The sequence below is a fragment of the Pseudophryne corroboree genome, chromosome 9 (genome assembly GCF_028390025.1).
Source record: "Pseudophryne corroboree isolate aPseCor3 chromosome 9, aPseCor3.hap2, whole genome shotgun sequence".
NCBI lineage: Eukaryota > Metazoa > Chordata > Amphibia > Anura > Myobatrachidae > Pseudophryne > Pseudophryne corroboree.
The window spans coordinates 206968264-206985415 of NC_086452.1; the positions used below are offsets into that span (position 1 = coordinate 206968264).

A 17152-nucleotide genomic window follows, 5' to 3' on the forward strand; every position below is an offset into this window, starting at 1 on the left:
ATGGGTAGGTAGTCAAAAAAGAGGGTTAGTGTATACATTTGGTTGCTTAAAGGGTTTTTGTAGTTGTGTTTTTGCACTCTAGGCGGTACCCATCTGCAATGCCTGTTGTTGGTTGTGTTTGGGAATTGCAGATTTGCTGATTTGGCTGTCCTTTCTTTGGCATCATACATCATTACATAATAATCATTATATTGGCAATCAGTAAATAAATAACAGCTTCTCTGCCAAAATTTGTCTCAGTGTCTTTTCTTACTTTACAGTTTAAGGGTAAGTCAGTTGCACCCATGACACACCTCATTAGATAGAAGGCTAAGAGACATGAATGGTCATATTCTCTCCATAATGGTAGAGTTCATGCAATTCATAAGATTGTGAAGTAAACTAGTAACCAGCCGTGGTGTGGTAGGTTACCTAATATTTATTGTACACTATGTAGATGAGTCTGGCAATCTACACCAGCTGTGACTGAATGTACAGTAACCCGATGTCTGAGTGTTAATACAGGTGCTGAGTCCTTTGCCCTATCACTGCTTGCTATGAGTGTCTTACTTAACTGATCACTCACTGGCATAGGAGTAATATATATATATATATATATATATATATATATGCAATTGTAAATTTGTGTTTGCAATGCGGAGCACATACTGCATGCTGCACACACATACTGATCAGCTCTAGTTCTATACTGTGTTTTACAGATGGCTAGGCCACACCCCTCACTACTTATCAGGTCCCTCCATCCATGCTGCTCCTCCTCATGCGCATGTGTGAACTCCGAACAAGCATGGACACTACCACTTTCAGGTCACTCCTGGCAATGTATAGTTATGCCATTATTAATTAGTGATGGACGCTGTAACTGTCAGGACTTGTGGAGTCAGCTGCTTTTCAGGTACCAATGTAATAGAAGGCATTAGGAACGTGTAATTCTAAAGATATGCTAACATTTAAGTTGTCTATCAAGAATGTTCTTGTGTTTACGAATATCTAGAGAAAATAATTTTTGGAATATATTAATATTTATATAATGTAAAACCTACAGTATAGCTGCGTTTTTGCTGGACACAAATACGCACAGGCAAGTATTATTCTCTATCCCCATTATTGTATTTTAGTGTAGGTTACAGTGACCTCACTAGAACATAACTGAGAAGAGGGTGCTCATATTTCGATTGAAGATCTGATGCACGTCTGATATGTGTCTCAAAACCAGCTAGGAAACCACATGTGGCTTCTTTTGTTCCATGGTTTATTTTTTTTCCTAAAGCTAAACTCTTGTACAAACATTTACATATCACTGATACAGTATATCAGAGCTTGTTGTAACAAGAAAGTACAGTAGGACAGGAAAACATTAAGATATATAGATGGCTCATTTGATCTGACAGTGAAATTAATCTTTCTTTACATAATAATTCCTTACCTTACTTATACCATCGTCGGGTGTAGTATGGTATGCCGGCAGCCGGGCTCCCGGCGACCAGCATACCGGCGCCGGGAGCCCGACCGCCGGCAGACCGATTGCCGGCATACCGACAGCGTAGCGAGCGCCACGCACGCGCCACACTATTTTATTCTCCCTCCAGGGGGGTCGTGGACCCCCACGAGGGAGAAAAAGTGTCGGTATGCCAGCTGTCGGGATTCCGGCGCGCCGGTATACTGTGCGCCGGGATCCCGTCAGTCGGCATACTGAAGACCACCCCCATCGTTTACTCCATACTCCCTACAACTGCACCTAGCCCATGGTTTCTGCCATCCTGCAGCTTATTTGATGCAGCAATGTCACAAACCATGTACTTGTCCTGCAATATCTTGTCCTGTAAGTCACTGTTTTATTTTTTTTTCATACAGATATGTCCTCATACATCTTGCCTAAATATGCCATGTAGCGGGAGATGCCTGGCGTGGGTGAGCAGGCAGGTCCAGTGCAATTCCATTAGCATTGGGTGTCTTTTTTGCCACAATTGCAAAAAACACACCGCGATGTGCATCCTATTCACACCGCTGTGAATAGGATGCACAAGCAGACTCTGCTGATTAAAATTATATGTGACATGCCTATATTCTCTGTGCATTTGTGGCAGTAACTGCATATGAAATCGTACGTTACAGTGTTTTCTAGGAAAACACTGAAACATACCATTTCGTATGCAGATACAGCCATGGTTGTACACAGAATATAGGCATGCCGCATATTATTTTAATCACCATAAGCTGCTTGTGCATCCTATTCACATCGTTTTTGCAAATAAGATGCAATTTAATTGAAAAAGTTGCACGTAAAGATGCTCAGCGCTAGAGAGTCATGCAGCGGCATGAAGAGCTGTTTAACATGCAGGGATTCTAGATAAACATCTGTTTATTTATGTACTTTGTTAGGCGCTGTGGAACCCTTGTGGTGCCATATAAATGATGGATAATAAGAATAACTAGCTGCTGTGCCAGGATTCAATCAGGCAAAGATTTGCAGGGAGGAACATTTTACCCCTTTTCACCCCCTTAAGAGTCGAATTTAAAAAAAAATTCCTGCTTAGCGGGTGACTGCAAATAACTGTCACAGTTTCCAACTCACCCAGCAGGTGCACAGGGTAAGTTCACTAACTGTCACATTTTCCAGAGCACAATGGTGAAGCATTGTAGTGGCAGGCTGACGTTTTGCCACATAAATCTGAAACAAAGCAACTGATATTTTTCTGCAAATCTACACACCAAGACCTTTAATTTGATATATAGGGGCTAATTCAGACATGATCGCAGCAGCAAATTTTTTCTCTAATGGGCAAAACCATGTGCACTGCAGGTGGGTCAGATAAAACATGTGCAGAGAGAGTTAGATTTGGGTGGGGTGTGTTCAAATGGAAATCTAAATTGCAGAGTAAAAATAAAGCAGCCAGTGTTTACCCTGCACAGAAACAAAATAACCCACCCAAATCTAACGCTCTCTGCACATGTTATATCTGCCCCACCTGCAGTGCCCATGGGGCCTAATTCAGACCTGATTGCAGCAGCAAAATTGTTCTCTAATGGCCAAAACCTTGTCCACTGGTCAGTGGTGCTTGGTGGGAGGAGGAGAGAATGCTTTAGATCACAGTGGTTCGCAAACTTTTTTGAGTAACGGCGCCCTAGGGTATCAGAATATTTATCACAGCGCCCCCAAGCCAAAAGTCTTATATTGTGAAATTCAGATAAACATATTAAATTAACTAAATAGTGTTTATATGTCATTCTTAAGGGCAGTTATGTGGTGAGGGACAGGATAAGCTTTGCCCACATATTTTCGATTGGCTGCCACAAGCACTGTTTTTGCCTATTACATTGACTATAAATAATTTGAATTGGTCCTGGACCACCAAGCCAGGGCACCCCTGCAAGTGCCTTGAGGCAGTAACGTGCGGTGAGGTCAGAGGCTGGGGAGGCACAAATGGTGGTGGGTCTCAGTGTCGGGAACCTGTCTTACCCCCTGCACTACATCCAAGCAAACACAGGGAGAACATACATACAGTAATAGCCAGGTCACAGCCATCACCCTAACGTTGTGAGTAAACTGATGCATACTAACTTCTGGGTGAGGTGCCCCCCATTGGCCCCTTACCTGCAGAACACAGCTGGCCTGGCGCAGCAGGTTACACAGGGAAATACAGTCACATGCCCTCCAACTGTACCTTTTTGGCAGGTATAGTACCTTTTTTTCTATGGTCTGTACCGATTTTTTACTCTCCATTTGTCCAATGAAAGTAAAGGAAAAGGGACGGTACCACGCCCCCTTTACCCATGGCCATGCCCCTTTCATAATTTATACCGATTTTTAGGTGTAAAATGTTGGAGGGTATGGGAACATATCTGTACACAATGTCTCAGTACTGTAGCCACTCACACAGACCCCACACTAACATACCCTCCAACATTTTACACATAAAAATCAGTACAAACTAGGAAAGGGGGCGTAGCCACGGGTAAAGGGTGTGTGGCCACACCTCTTTTCCTATACTTTTAAAGGAAGTTTGGAAAGCCAAAAATCGGTACAGACCATAAAAAAAAAGGTACTGTACCTGCCAAAAAGGTACACTTGGAGGGTATGCACTAACTGCAGATGTTACTCTCACACATACATACAGAGTCTAGGTACTGGCTGCTACTCATCCCAGTCACTGTGCACGGGTGGCTGCTGCTGGCACTGCGGGTCCCCATTTCCGTCCTCCCCTGCCAAGCTGTTCAGCTCTGGTCTTCTTGCACTTCCTGGATTGGTCACATGACCAATCCGAGCTGTCCATCAGAGCTCAAGCACTCCCCCACTGTGAGGCATTTGCCTCACATTTCTCTATTCTAAGCAGTATGATTGGCCGCTGTGTAGCTAGCCCCGCTGTACAGGCAGTGCCTGACAGTGTGAGAGATGAGTCTGATCTCCTGCTGCCTCATCTCTGTCTCTCTCTGCAATTGAAGGAGCCCTGCAACTCTGGTCAGTTTTATCAATAAAAATGATTGCATTAATGCAAAGAAGATACTTATAAGTTATAATATAATATCTTCTTTGTGTTATTCCAATCATTTTTATAGTGATAAATCTGCCTCCCCTGACTGCACGTCCCTGCCTGGCATCCAGTTTTGGAACCACTGCTTTAGGACAAAACTCTGATTCAGGGCGGGATGTACTAATTGGAAACTGGGCTTTACCGCATTTTCCGAGTGACCTAAGCGCCGGCTGCCGGGACAGCGCCACGGAGGGGATTGCTAGCTTTTACTGGCGCTACCACATAGAAGCATATGGGCTTCTCTCCGCAGCGCTGGTGTGAGGGATCCGGAAGTCATGGAGCCGCAGGAGATCACGAAGGACAGCTCTTATCAGAAGAACTATCCTTCACAATGTAAGTACATATGCGATTAGCATTGTGATGATCGTCGGTGATGTCGGCAATGTCATTTAGTACATCCCACCCTTAATCAGCTAGTAGGGAAGTCGTATTGTATATGTGGCACCTGATTAACTCCACATCAAAACAGGGGAAGGAAATGATCCTTCTTTAATCTGTATGTTTGCACCCAGTTATATATTTTCCTTGCTGTTAATTTAATTAAAAACATACTCAACCCACTGTCAAATCAATAACTGGATAGATCATTTTTAATTCGTTCAAATTTTTTAATTTAATTTATTGGATAGCGAAGAATGAACTGATTGCCCGGGTGTTGTTATTATTATTTTCTCTATCGTCCTAGTGGATGCTGGGGTTCCTGAAAGGACCATGGGGAATAGCGGCTCCGCAGGAGACAGGGCACAAAAAGTAAAGCTTTTTCCGATCAGGTGGTGTGCACTGGCTCCTCCCCCTATGACCCTCCTCCAGACTCCAGTTAGATTTTTGTGCCCGGCCGAGAAGGGTGCAATCTAGGTGGCTCTCCTAAAGAGCTGCTTAGAAAAAGTTTAGCTAGGTTTTTTATTTTACAGTGATTCCTGCTGGCAACAGGATCACTGCAGCGAGGGACTGAGGGGAGAAGGAGTCAACTCACCTGCATGCAGGATGGATTGGCTTCTTGGCTACTGGACATCAAGCTCCAGAGGGACGATCACGGGTACAGCCTGGATGGTCACCGGAGCCACGCCGCCGGCCCCCTTGCAGATGCTGAAGACAGAAGAGGTCCAGAATCGGCGGCTGAAGACTCCTGCAGTCTTCAAAAGGTAGCGCACAGCACTGCAGCTGTGCGCCATTTTCCTCTCAGCACACTTCACACGGCAGTCACTGAGGGTGCAGGGCGCTGGGAGGGGGGCGCCCTGGGAGGCAAAATGATTACCTATAAAGGCTAAAAATACCTCACATATAGCCCTAGAGGCTATATGGAGATATTTAACCCCTGCCTAATTTTTCTAAATAGCGGGAGACGAGCCCGCCAGAAAAGGGGCGGGCCTATCTCCTCAGCACACGGCGCCATTTCCTCTCACAGCTCCGCTGGTCAGGACGGCTCCCAAGTCTCTCCCCTGCACTGCACTACAGAAACAGGGTAAAACAGAGAGGGGGGGGCACATTTATGGCGAAAAATTTGATATAACAAAGCAGCTATAAGGGAGCACTTATTATAAGGCTATCCCTGATATATATATAGCGCTTTTGGTGTGTGCTGGCAAACTCTCCCTCTGTCTCCCCAAAGGGCTAGTGGGTCCTGTCTTCGTTAGGAGCATTCCCTGTGTGTCTGCTGTGTGTCGGTACGTGTGTGTCGACATGTATGAGGACGATATTGGTGTGGAGGCGGAGCAATTGCCAAATATGAGGATGTCACCCCCTAGGGAGTCGACACCGGAATGGATGCCTTTATTTATGGAACTACGGGATAGTGTCAACACGCTAAAGCAGTCGTTTGACGACATGAGGCGGCCGGACAATCAATTAGTGCCTGTCCAGGCGACTCAAACACCGTCAGGGGCTGTGAAACGCCCTTTGCCTCAGTCGGTCGACACAGACCCAGACACAGGCGATGACTCCAGTGGTGACGGTGACGAATCAACCGTATTTTCCAGTAGGGCCACACGTTATATGATTTTGGCAATGAAGGAGGCGTTACATTTAGCTGATACTACAGGTACCACTAAACAGGGTATTATGTGGGGTATGAAAAAACTACCTATAGTTTTTCCTGAATCAGAAGAATTAAATGACGTGTGTAATGAAGCGTGGGTTGCCCCGGATAAAAAGCTGATAATTTCAAAGAAATTATTGGCATTATACCCTTTCCCACCAGAGGTTAGGGAGCGCTGGGAAACACCTCCTAGGGTGGACAAGGCGCTAACACGCTTATCTAAACAAGTGGCGTTACCCTCTCCTGAGACGGCCGCACTTAAAGATCCATCAGATAGGAGGATGGAAAATATCCAAAAAAGTATATACACACATGCAGGTGTTATACTACGACCAGCTGTAGCGACTGCCTGGATGGGCAGTGCTGGGGTAGTTTGGTCAGAGTCCCTGATTGAAAATATTGATACCCTGGACAGGGACAATATTTTACTGTCGTTAGAACAAATAAAGGATGCATTTCTTTATATGCGTGATGCACAGAGGGATATCTGCACACTGGCATCACGGGTAAGTGCTATGTCCATTTCGGCCAGAAGAGCTTTATGGACGCGACAGTGGACAGGCGATGCGGATTCAAAACGGCATATGGAAGTTTTGCCGTATAAAGGGGAGGAGTTATTTGGAGTCGGTCTATCAGATTTGGTGGCCACGGCTACAGCCGGGAAATCCACCTTTCTACCTCAAGTCACTCCCCCACAGAAAAAGGCACCGACTTTTCAACCGCAGCCCTTTCGTTCCTTTAAAAATAAGAGAGCAAAGGGCTATTCATATCTGCCACGAGGCAAAGGTCGAGGGAAGAGACAGCAACACGCAGCTCCTTCCCAGGAACAGAAGCCCTCCCCGGCTTCTACAAAAGCCTCAGCATGACGCTGGGGCTTCTCAAGCGGACTCGGGGAAGGTGGGCGGTCGTCTCAAAAATTACAGCGCGCAGTGGGCTCACTCGCAGGTAGATCCCTGGATCCTGCAGATAATATCTCAAGGGTACAGGTTGGAATTAGAGACGGATCCACCTCGCCGTTTCCTGAAGTCTGCTTTACCAACGTCCCCCTCCGAAAGGGAGACGGTTTTGGAAGCCATTCACAAGCTGTACTCTCAGCAGGTGATAGTCAAGGTACCTCTTCTACAACAAGGGAAGGGGTATTATTCCACTCTTTTTGTGGTACCGAAGCCGGATGGCTCGGTAAGGCCTATTCTAAATCTGAAGTCCTTGAACCTGTACATAAAGAAGTTCAAGTTCAAAATGGAGTCACTCAGAGCAGTGATAGCGAACCTGGAAGAGGGGGACTTTATGGTATCCTTGGACATCAAGGATGCGTATCTCCACGTTCCAATTTACCCCTCACACCAGGGGTACCTCAGGTTCGTTGTACAAAACTGTCACTATCAGTTTCAGACGCTGCCGTTCGGATTGTCCACGGCACCTCGGATCTTTACAAAGGTAATGGCCGAGATGATGATTCTTCTTCGAAGAAAAGGCGTATTAATTATCCCATACTTGGACGATCTCCTAATAAGGGCGAGGTCCAGAGAACAGCTAGAGATGGGATTAGCACTGTCTCAAGAAGTGCTAAAACAGCACGGGTGGATTCTGAATATTCCAAAATCCCAGTTAATGCCGACAACTCGTCTGCTGTTCCTAGGGATGATTCTGGACACGGTTCAGAAAAAGGTTTTTCTCCCGGAGGAAAAAGCCAAGGAGTTATCCGAGCTTGTCAGGAACCTCCTAAAACCAGGAAAAGTGTCTGTACATCAATGCACAAGAGTCCTGGGAAAAATGGTGGCTTCTTACGAAGCAATTCCATTCGGCAGATTCCACGCAAGAATTTTTCAAAAGGGATCTGTTGGACAAATGGTCAGGGTCGCATCTTCAGATGCACCTACGGATAACCCTGTCTCCAAGGACAAGGGTGTCTCTTCTGTGGTGGTTGCAGAGTCCTCATCTATTGGAGGGCCGCAGATTCGGCATACAGGATTGGATCCTGGTGACCACGGACGCCAGCCTGAGAGGCTGGGGAGCAGTCACACAAGGAAGAAACTTCCAGGGAGTATGGACGAGCCTGGAAACGTCTCTTCACATAAACATTCTGGAACTAAGAGCAATATACAATGCTCTAAGCCAGGCAGAACCTCTGCTTCAGGGAAAACCGGTGTTGATCCAGTCGGACAACATCACGGCAGTCGCCCATGTGAACAGACAGGGCGGCACAAGAAGCAGGAGTGCAATGGCAGAAGCTGCAAGGATTCTTCGCTGGGCAGAGAATCATGTGATAGCGCTGTCAGCAGTGTTCATCCCGGGAGTGGACAACTGGGAAGCAGACTTCCTCAGCAGACACGATCTTCACCCGGGAGAGTGGGGACTTCATCCAGAAGTCTTCCACATGCTGGTAACCCGTTGGGAAAGACCAATGGTGGACATGATGGCGTCTCGCCTCAACAAAAAACTGGACAGGTATTGCGCCAGGTCAAGAGATCCGCAGGCAATAGCTGTGGACGCGCTGGTAACGCCTTGGGTGTACCAGTCGGTGTATGTGTTTCCTCCTCTGCCTCTCATACCAAAAGTATTGAGAATTATACGGCAAAGAGGCGTAAGAACGATACTAGTGGTTCCGGATTGGCCAAGAAGGACTTGGTACCCGGAACTTCAAGAGATGATCACGGAAGATCCGTGGCCTCTACCTCTAAGGAGGGACTTGCTTCAGCAGGGTCCCTGTCTGTTTCAAGACTTACCGCGGCTGCGTTTGACGGCATGGCGGTTGAACGCCGGATCCTAATGGAAAAAGGCATGCCGGAAGAAGTCATTCCTACTTTGATTAAAGCAAGGAAAGAAGTAACCGTGCAACATTATCACCGAATTTGGCGAAAATATGTTGCGTGGTGCGAAGATCGGAGTGCTCCGACGGAGGAATTTCAACTGGGTAGATTCCTACATTTCCTGCAATCAGGATTGTCTATGGGTCTCAAATTGGGATCTATTAAGGTTCAAATTTCGGCCCTGTCGATTTTCTTCCAAAAAGAATTGGCTTCAGTCCCTGAAGTCCAGACCTTTGTTAAGGGAGTGCTGCATATACAGCCTCCTGTGGTGCCTCCAGTGGCACCGTGGGATCTCAATGTAGTTTTGGATTTTCTAAAATCTCATTGGTTTGAACCACTAAATAAGGTGGATTTGAAATATCTCACTTGGAAAGTGACCATGCTTCTAGCCCTGGCTTCTGCCAGGAGAGTGTCAGAATTGGCAGCTTTATCTTACAAAAGCCCATATCTGATTTTCCATTCGGACAGGGCAGAACTGCGGACTCGTCCGCATTTTCTCCCTAAGGTGGTGTCAGCATTTCATCTGAACCAGCCTATTGTAGTGCCTGCGGCTACAAGTGACTTGGAGGACTCCAAGTTACTGGACGTTGTCAGAGCATTAAAAATATATATTGCAAGAACAGCTGGAGTCAGAAAATCTGACTCGTTGTTTATATTGTATGCACCCAACAAGATGGGTGCTCCTGCGTCTAAGCAGACGATTGCTCGTTGGATCTGTAGCACAATCCAACTGGCACATTCTGTGGCAGGCCTGCCACAGCCTAAATCTGTAAAGGCCCACTCCACAAGGAAGGTGGGCTCATCTTGGGCGGCTGCCCGAGGGGTCTCGGCATTACAACTTTGCCGAGCAGCTACGTGGTCAGGGGAGAACACGTTTGTAAAATTTTACAAATTTGATACTCTGGCTAAGGAGGACCTGGAGTTCTCTCATTCGGTGCTGCAGAGTCATCCGCACTCTCCCGCCCGTTTGGGAGCTTTGGTATAATCCCCATGGTCCTTTCAGGAACCCCAGCATCCACTAGGACGATAGAGAAAATAAGATTTTACTTACCGATAAATCTATTTCTCGGAGTCCGTAGTGGATGCTGGGCGCCCATCCCAAGTGCGGATTATCTGCATAAATTGTACATAGTTATTGTTAACTTATTCGGGTTATTGTTGTAGGAAGCCATCTTTCAGAGGCTCCGCTGTTATCATACTGTTAACTGGGTTTAGATCACAAGTTGTACGGTGTGATTGGTGTGGCTGGTATGAGTCTTACCCGGGATTCAAAATCCTCCCTTATTGTGTACGCTCGTCCGGGCACAGTACCTAACTGGAGTCTGGAGGAGGGTCATAGGGGGAGGAGCCAGTGCACACCACCTGATCGGAAAAAGCTTTACTTTTTGTGCCCTGTCTCCTGCGGAGCCGCTATTCCCCATGGTCCTTTCAGGAACCCCAGCATCCACTACGGACTCCGAGAAATAGATTTATCGGTAAGTAAAATCTTATTATTATTATTATTAATAATAATAATAATAATAATAATAATAATAATACAGGTATTGTAGGTGTAGAGATAATGGCCCTCATTCCGAGTTGATCGGTCGCAAGGCGAATTTAGCAGAGTTACACACGCTAAGCCGCCGCCTACTGGGAGTGAATCTTAGCTTCTTAAAATTGCGACCGATGTATTCGCAATAATGCGATTACTAACTACTTAGCAGTTTCAGAGTAGCTCCAGACTTACTCTGCCTGTGCGATCAGTTCAGTGCTTGTCGTTCCTGGTTGACGTCACAAACACACCCAGCGTTCGCCCAGGCACTCCCACCGTTTCTCCGGCCACTCCTGCGTTTTTTCCGGAAACGGTAGCGTTTTCAGCCACACGCCCCTGAAACGCAGTGTTTCCGCCCAGTAACACCCATTTCCTGTCAATCACATTACGATCGCCGGAGCGAAGAAAAAGCCGTGAGTAAAAATACTTTCTTCATAGTAAAGTTACTTGGCGCAGTCGCAGTGCGAACATTGCGCATGCGTACTAAGCGGATTTTCACTGCGATGCGATGAAAAATACCGAGCGAACAACTCGGAATGAGGGCCAATAATTCAATCCATCAAATCATCCAAAATGTGATTTGTATGTTTTGAAAACATTGTTCAGAAAATAGATTTGTACTTTGTGTATTTGTGTATTTCTATGAACAAAACTGAAATGATCTGTGCTAAAATAAAGACATGGGCCCTCATTCCGAGTTGTTCGCTCGTTATTTTTTTTCGCTACGGAGCAATTAGTCGCAAACTGCGCATGCGCAATGTTCGCAGTGCGCCTGCGCCAAGTAAATTAGCACAAAAGTTTGGTATTTTACTCACGGCCTAACGAGGATTTCTCTGACGTCCTAGTGGATGCTGGGACTCCGTAAGGACCATGGGGATATAGCGGCTCCGCAGGAGACAGGGCACAATAATAAAAGCTTTAGGATCAGGTGGTGTGCACTGGCTCCTCCCCCTATGATCCTCCTCCAAGCCTCAGTTAGATTTTTGTGCCCGACGAGAAGGGTGCAATCTAGGTGGCTCTCCTGAGCTGCTTAGAATAAAAGTTTAAGTTAGGTTTTTTATTTTCAGTGAGTCCTGCTGGCAACAGGCTCACTGCTACGAGGGACTTAGGGGAGAGAAGTAAACTCACCTGCGTGCAGGATGGATTTGCTTCTTAGGCTACTGGACACCATTAGCTCCAGAGGGATCGAACACAGGCCCAGCCATGGAGTCCGGTCCCGGAGCCGTGCCGCCGACCCCCCTTGCAGATGCCGAAGTTGAAGAGGTCCAGAGGTCCAGAAACAGGCGGCAGAAGACTTTCAGTCTTCATAAGGTAGCGCACAGCACTGCAGCTGTGCGCCATTGTTGTCAGCACACTTCACCAACAGTCACCAACTGTCACTGAGGGTGCAGGGCGCTGGGGGGGGCGCCCTGGGCAGCAATGTATAATACCTTTTTATGGCTAAAATACATCACATATAGCCCTTGAGGCTATATGGATGTATTTAACCCCTGCCAGATCTCACAAACTCCGGGAGAAGAGCCCGCCGAAAAGGGGGCGGGGCCTATTCTCCTCAGCACACGGCGCCATTTTCCTGCTCAGCTCTGCTGTGAGGAAGGCTCCCAGGCTCTCCCCTGCACTGCACTACAGAAACAGGGCTAAAACAGAGAGGGGGGGCACTTATTTGGCGATATGATTACATATATAAAAATGCTATAAGGGAAAACACTTGTATAAGGGGTTGTCCCTGTATAATTATAGCGTTTTTGGTGTGTGCTGGCAAACTCTCCCTCTGTCTCCCCAAAGGGCTAGTGGGGTCCTGTCCTCTATCAGAGCATTCCCTGTGTGTGTGCTGTGTGTCGGTACGTGTGTGTCGACATGTAGGAGGACGATGTTGGTGAGGAGGCGGAGCAAATTGCCTGTATTGGTGATGTCACTCTCTAGGGAGTCGACACTGGAATGGATGGCTTATTTAGGAATTACGTGATAATGTCAACACGCTGCAAGGTCGGTTGACGACATGAGACGGCCGGCAAACAAATTAGTACCTGTCCAGGCGTCTCAGACACCGTCAGGGGCTTGTAAAAACGCCCATTTACCTCAGTCGGTCGACACAGACACGGACACTGACTCCAGTGTCGACGGTGAAGAAACAAACGTATTTTCCTTTAGGGCCACACGTTACATGTTAAGGGCAATGAAGGAGGTGTTACATATTTCTGATACTACAAGTACCACAAATAAGGGTATTATGTAGGGTGTGAATAAACTACTTGTAGTTTTTCCTGAATCAGATAAATTAAATGAAGTGTGTGATGATACGTGGGTTTCCTCCGATAGAAAATTATTGGCGGTATACCTTTACCAGCCAGAAGTTAGGGCGAGTTGGGAAACACACCTTAGGGTGGATAAGGCGCTCACACGCTTATAAAAACAAGTGGCGTTACCGTCTCCAGATACGGCAGCCCTCAAGGAGCCAGCTGATAGGAAGCTGAAAAATATCCTAAAAGTATATACACACATACTGGTGTTATACTACGACAAGCAATCGCCTCAGTCTGGATGTGCAGCGCTGAGGGGGCTTGGTCGGATTTCCTGACTGAAAATATTGATACCCTTGACAGGGACAAGATTTTATTTACTATAGAGCATTTTAAGGATGCATTTCTATATATGCGAGATGCGCAGAGGGATATTTGCATTCTGGCATCAAGAGTAAATGTGATGTCCATATCTGCCAGACGAAGACACGACAGTGGTCAGGTGATGCAGATTCCAGACGGCACATGGAAGTATTGCCGTATAAAGGGGCGGTCCATCGGACCTGGTGGCCATGGCAACAGCTGAAAAATCCACCTTTTGTTACCCCAAGTCACATCTCAGCAGAAAAGGACACAGTCTTTTCAGTCTCAGTCCTTTCGTTCCCATAAGGGCAGGCGGGCAAAAGGGCCAGTCATATCTGCCCAGGGTAGAGGAAAGGGAAGAAGACTGCAGCAGGCAGCCCATTCCCAGGAACAGAAGCCCTCCACAGCTTCTGCCAAGTCCGCAGCATGACGCTGGGGCCGTACAAGCGGACTCAGGTGCGGTAGGGGGTCATCTCAAGAGTTTCAGCACGCAGTGGGCTCACTCACAAGTGGACTCCTGGATCCTACACGTAGTATCCCAGGTGTACATTGGAAATTCGAGACGTCTCCCCCTCACAAGTTCCTGAAGTCTGCTTTACCAACGTCTCCCTCCGACAGGGAGGCAGTATTGGGAACAATTCACAGGCTGTATTCCCAGCAGGTGATAATCAAAGTACCCCTTCTACAACAAGGGAAGGGGTATTATTCCACACTATATTGTGGTACTGAAGCCAGACGGCTCGGTGAGATCTGAAATATTTGAACACTTACATACAAGCGTTCAAATCAAGATGGAGTCACTCAGAGCAGTGATAGCGAACCAGGAAGAAGGGGACGATATGGTGTCACTGGATATCAGGGACGCTTACCTACATGTCCAAATTTGCCCTTCTCACCAAGGGTACCTCAGGTTCGTGGTACAGAACTGTCACTATCAGTTCAGACGCTGCCGTTTGGATTGTCCACGGCACCCCGGGTCTTTACCAAGGTAATGGCCGAAATGATGATTCTTCTTAAAAGAAATATGGACGCTTTCCTGATAAGGGCAAGGTCCAGAGAACAGTTGGAGGTCGGAGTAGCACTATCTTAAGTAGTTCTACGACAGCACGAGTGGATTCTAAATATTCCAAAATCGCAGTTTTTTCCGACGACACGTCTACTGTTCCTAGGGATGATTCTGGACACAGTCCAGAAAAGGATGTTTTCTCCCGGAGAAGAAAGCCAGGGAGTTATCCGAGCTAGTCAGGAACCTCCTAAAAACAGGAAAAGTATCAGTGCATCATTGCACAAGGATCCTGTGAAAAGTGGTGGTTTCTTACAAAGCGATCCCATTCGGTAGATTTCACGCAAGAACCTTTCCGTGGGATCTGCTGGAAAAATGGTCCGGATCGCATCTTCAGATGCATCAGCGGATAACCCTGTCTCCAAGGACAAGGGTGTTTCTTCTGCGGTGGCTGCAGAGTGCTCATCTATGAAAGGGCCGCAGATTCGGCATTCAGGACTGGGTCCTGGTGACCACGGATGCCAGCCTGAGTGGCTGGGGAGCAGTCACACAAGGAAAAAATTTCCAGAGAGTGTGATCAAGTCTGGAGACTTCTCTCCACATAAATATACTGGAGCTAAGGGCAATTTACAATGCTCTAAGCTTAGCAAGACCTCTGCTTCAAGGTCAGCCGGTATTGATCCAGTGGGACAACATCACGGCAGTCGCCCACGTAAACAGACAGGGCGGCACAAGAAGCAGGAGGGAAATGGCAGAAATTGCAAGGATTCTTCGCTGGGCGAAAAATCATGTGATAACACTCTCAGCAGTGTTCATTCCGGGAGTGGAAAACTGGGAAGCAGACTTCCTCAGCAGGCATGACCTCCACCCGGGAGAGTGGGGACTTCATCGGGAAGTATTCCACATGATTGTAAACCGTTGGGAAAAACCAAAGGTGGACATGATGGCGTCCCGCCTGAACAAAAAACTAGACAGATATTGCGCCAGGTCAAGGGACCCTCAGGCAATAGCGGTGGACGCTCTGGTAACACTGTGGGTGTACCAGTCAGAGTATGTGTTCCCTCCTATGCCTCTCATACCAAAAGTACTGAGAATCATAATAGGGAGATGAGTAAGAACGATACTCGTGGTTCCGGATTGGCCAAGAAGGACTTGGTACCCGAAACTTCAAGAGATGTTCACGGAAGACCCGTGGCCTCTACCTTTAAGAAAGGACCTGCTCCAGCAGGGGCCTTGTCTGTTCCAAGACTTACCGCGGCCGCGTTTGACGGCATGGCGGTTGAACGCCGGATCCTGAAAGGGCATTCCAGATGAAGTCATCCCTACCCTGGTCGAAGACAGGAAGGATGTAACCGCAAAACATTTTCACCGCATTTGGCGAAGATATGTTGCGTGGTGTGAGGCCAAGAAGGCCCCTACAGAGGAATTCCAACTGGGTCGTTTCCTACATTTCCTGAAAACAGGACTGTCTATGGGCCTAAAATTAGGGTCCATTAAGGTTCAAATTTCGGCCCTGTCGAATTTCTTCCAGAAAGAACTGGCTTTAGTGCCTGACGTTCAGATGTTTGTAAAAGGGGTACTGCATATACAGCCTCCTTTTGTGCCCCAGTGGCACCTTGGGATCTCAATGTTGTTTTGAGTTTCCTAAAGTCACATTGGTTTGAACCACTCACCACTGTGGACTTAAAATATCTCACATGGAAGGTGACGATGCTGTTAGCCCTGGCTTCAGCCAGGCGTGTGTCAGAATTGGCGGCTTTATCATATATTAAGCCCTTACTTAATTTTTAATTCTGACAGGGCAGAATTGAGGACTCGTCCTCAATTTCTCCTTAAGGTGTTTTCTGTTTTTCACATGAACCAACCTATTGTGGTACCTGCGGGTACTAGGGACTTGGAGGACTCCAAGTTACTTGACGTTGTAAGGGCCCTGAAAAATATGTTTCCAGGACGGCTGGAGTCAGAAAATCTGACTCGCTGTTTAGCCTGTATGCACCCAACAAGATGGGTGCTCCTGCTTCTAAGCAGACGATTGCTCGCTGGATTTGTAATACAATTCAGTTTACACATTCTGTGGCAGGCCTGCCACAGCCAAAAATCTGTAAAAGCCCATTCCAAAAGGAAGGGGGCTCATCTTGGGCGACTGCCCGAGGGGTCTCGGCTTTACAACTTTGCCGAGCAGTTACTTGGTCAGGGGCAAACACGTTTGCTAAATTCTACAAATTTGATACCCTGGCTGAGGAGGACATGGAGTTCTCTCATTCGGTGCTGCAGGGTCATCCGCACTCTCCCGCCCGTTTGGGAGCTTTGGTATAATCCCCATGGTCCTTACGGAGTCCCAGCATCCACTAGGACGTCAGAGAAAATAAGATTTTACTTACCGATAAATCTATTTCTCGTAGTCCGTAGTGGATGCTGGGCGCCCATCCCAAGTGCGGATTGTCTGCAATACTTGTACATAGTTATTGTTACAAAGGCCCTCATTCCGAGTTGATCGGTCGCAAGGCGATTTTAGCAGAGTTACACACGCTAAGCCGCCGCCTACTGGGAGTGAATCTTAGCTTCATAAAATTGCGACCGATGTATTCGCAATAATGCGATTACTAACTACTTAGCAGTTTCAGAGTAGCTCCAG

The 17152-nt window shown here is 47.1% G+C and overlaps 1 protein-coding gene across 5 annotated transcripts in view; it reads right to left on the reverse strand.

Annotated features, from left to right (window-relative positions):
• COL11A1 (collagen type XI alpha 1 chain) overlaps positions 1–17152 on the reverse strand; it is a 257732-nt gene that overhangs the window by 199379 nt on the left and 41201 nt on the right. The window lies entirely within an intron of this gene.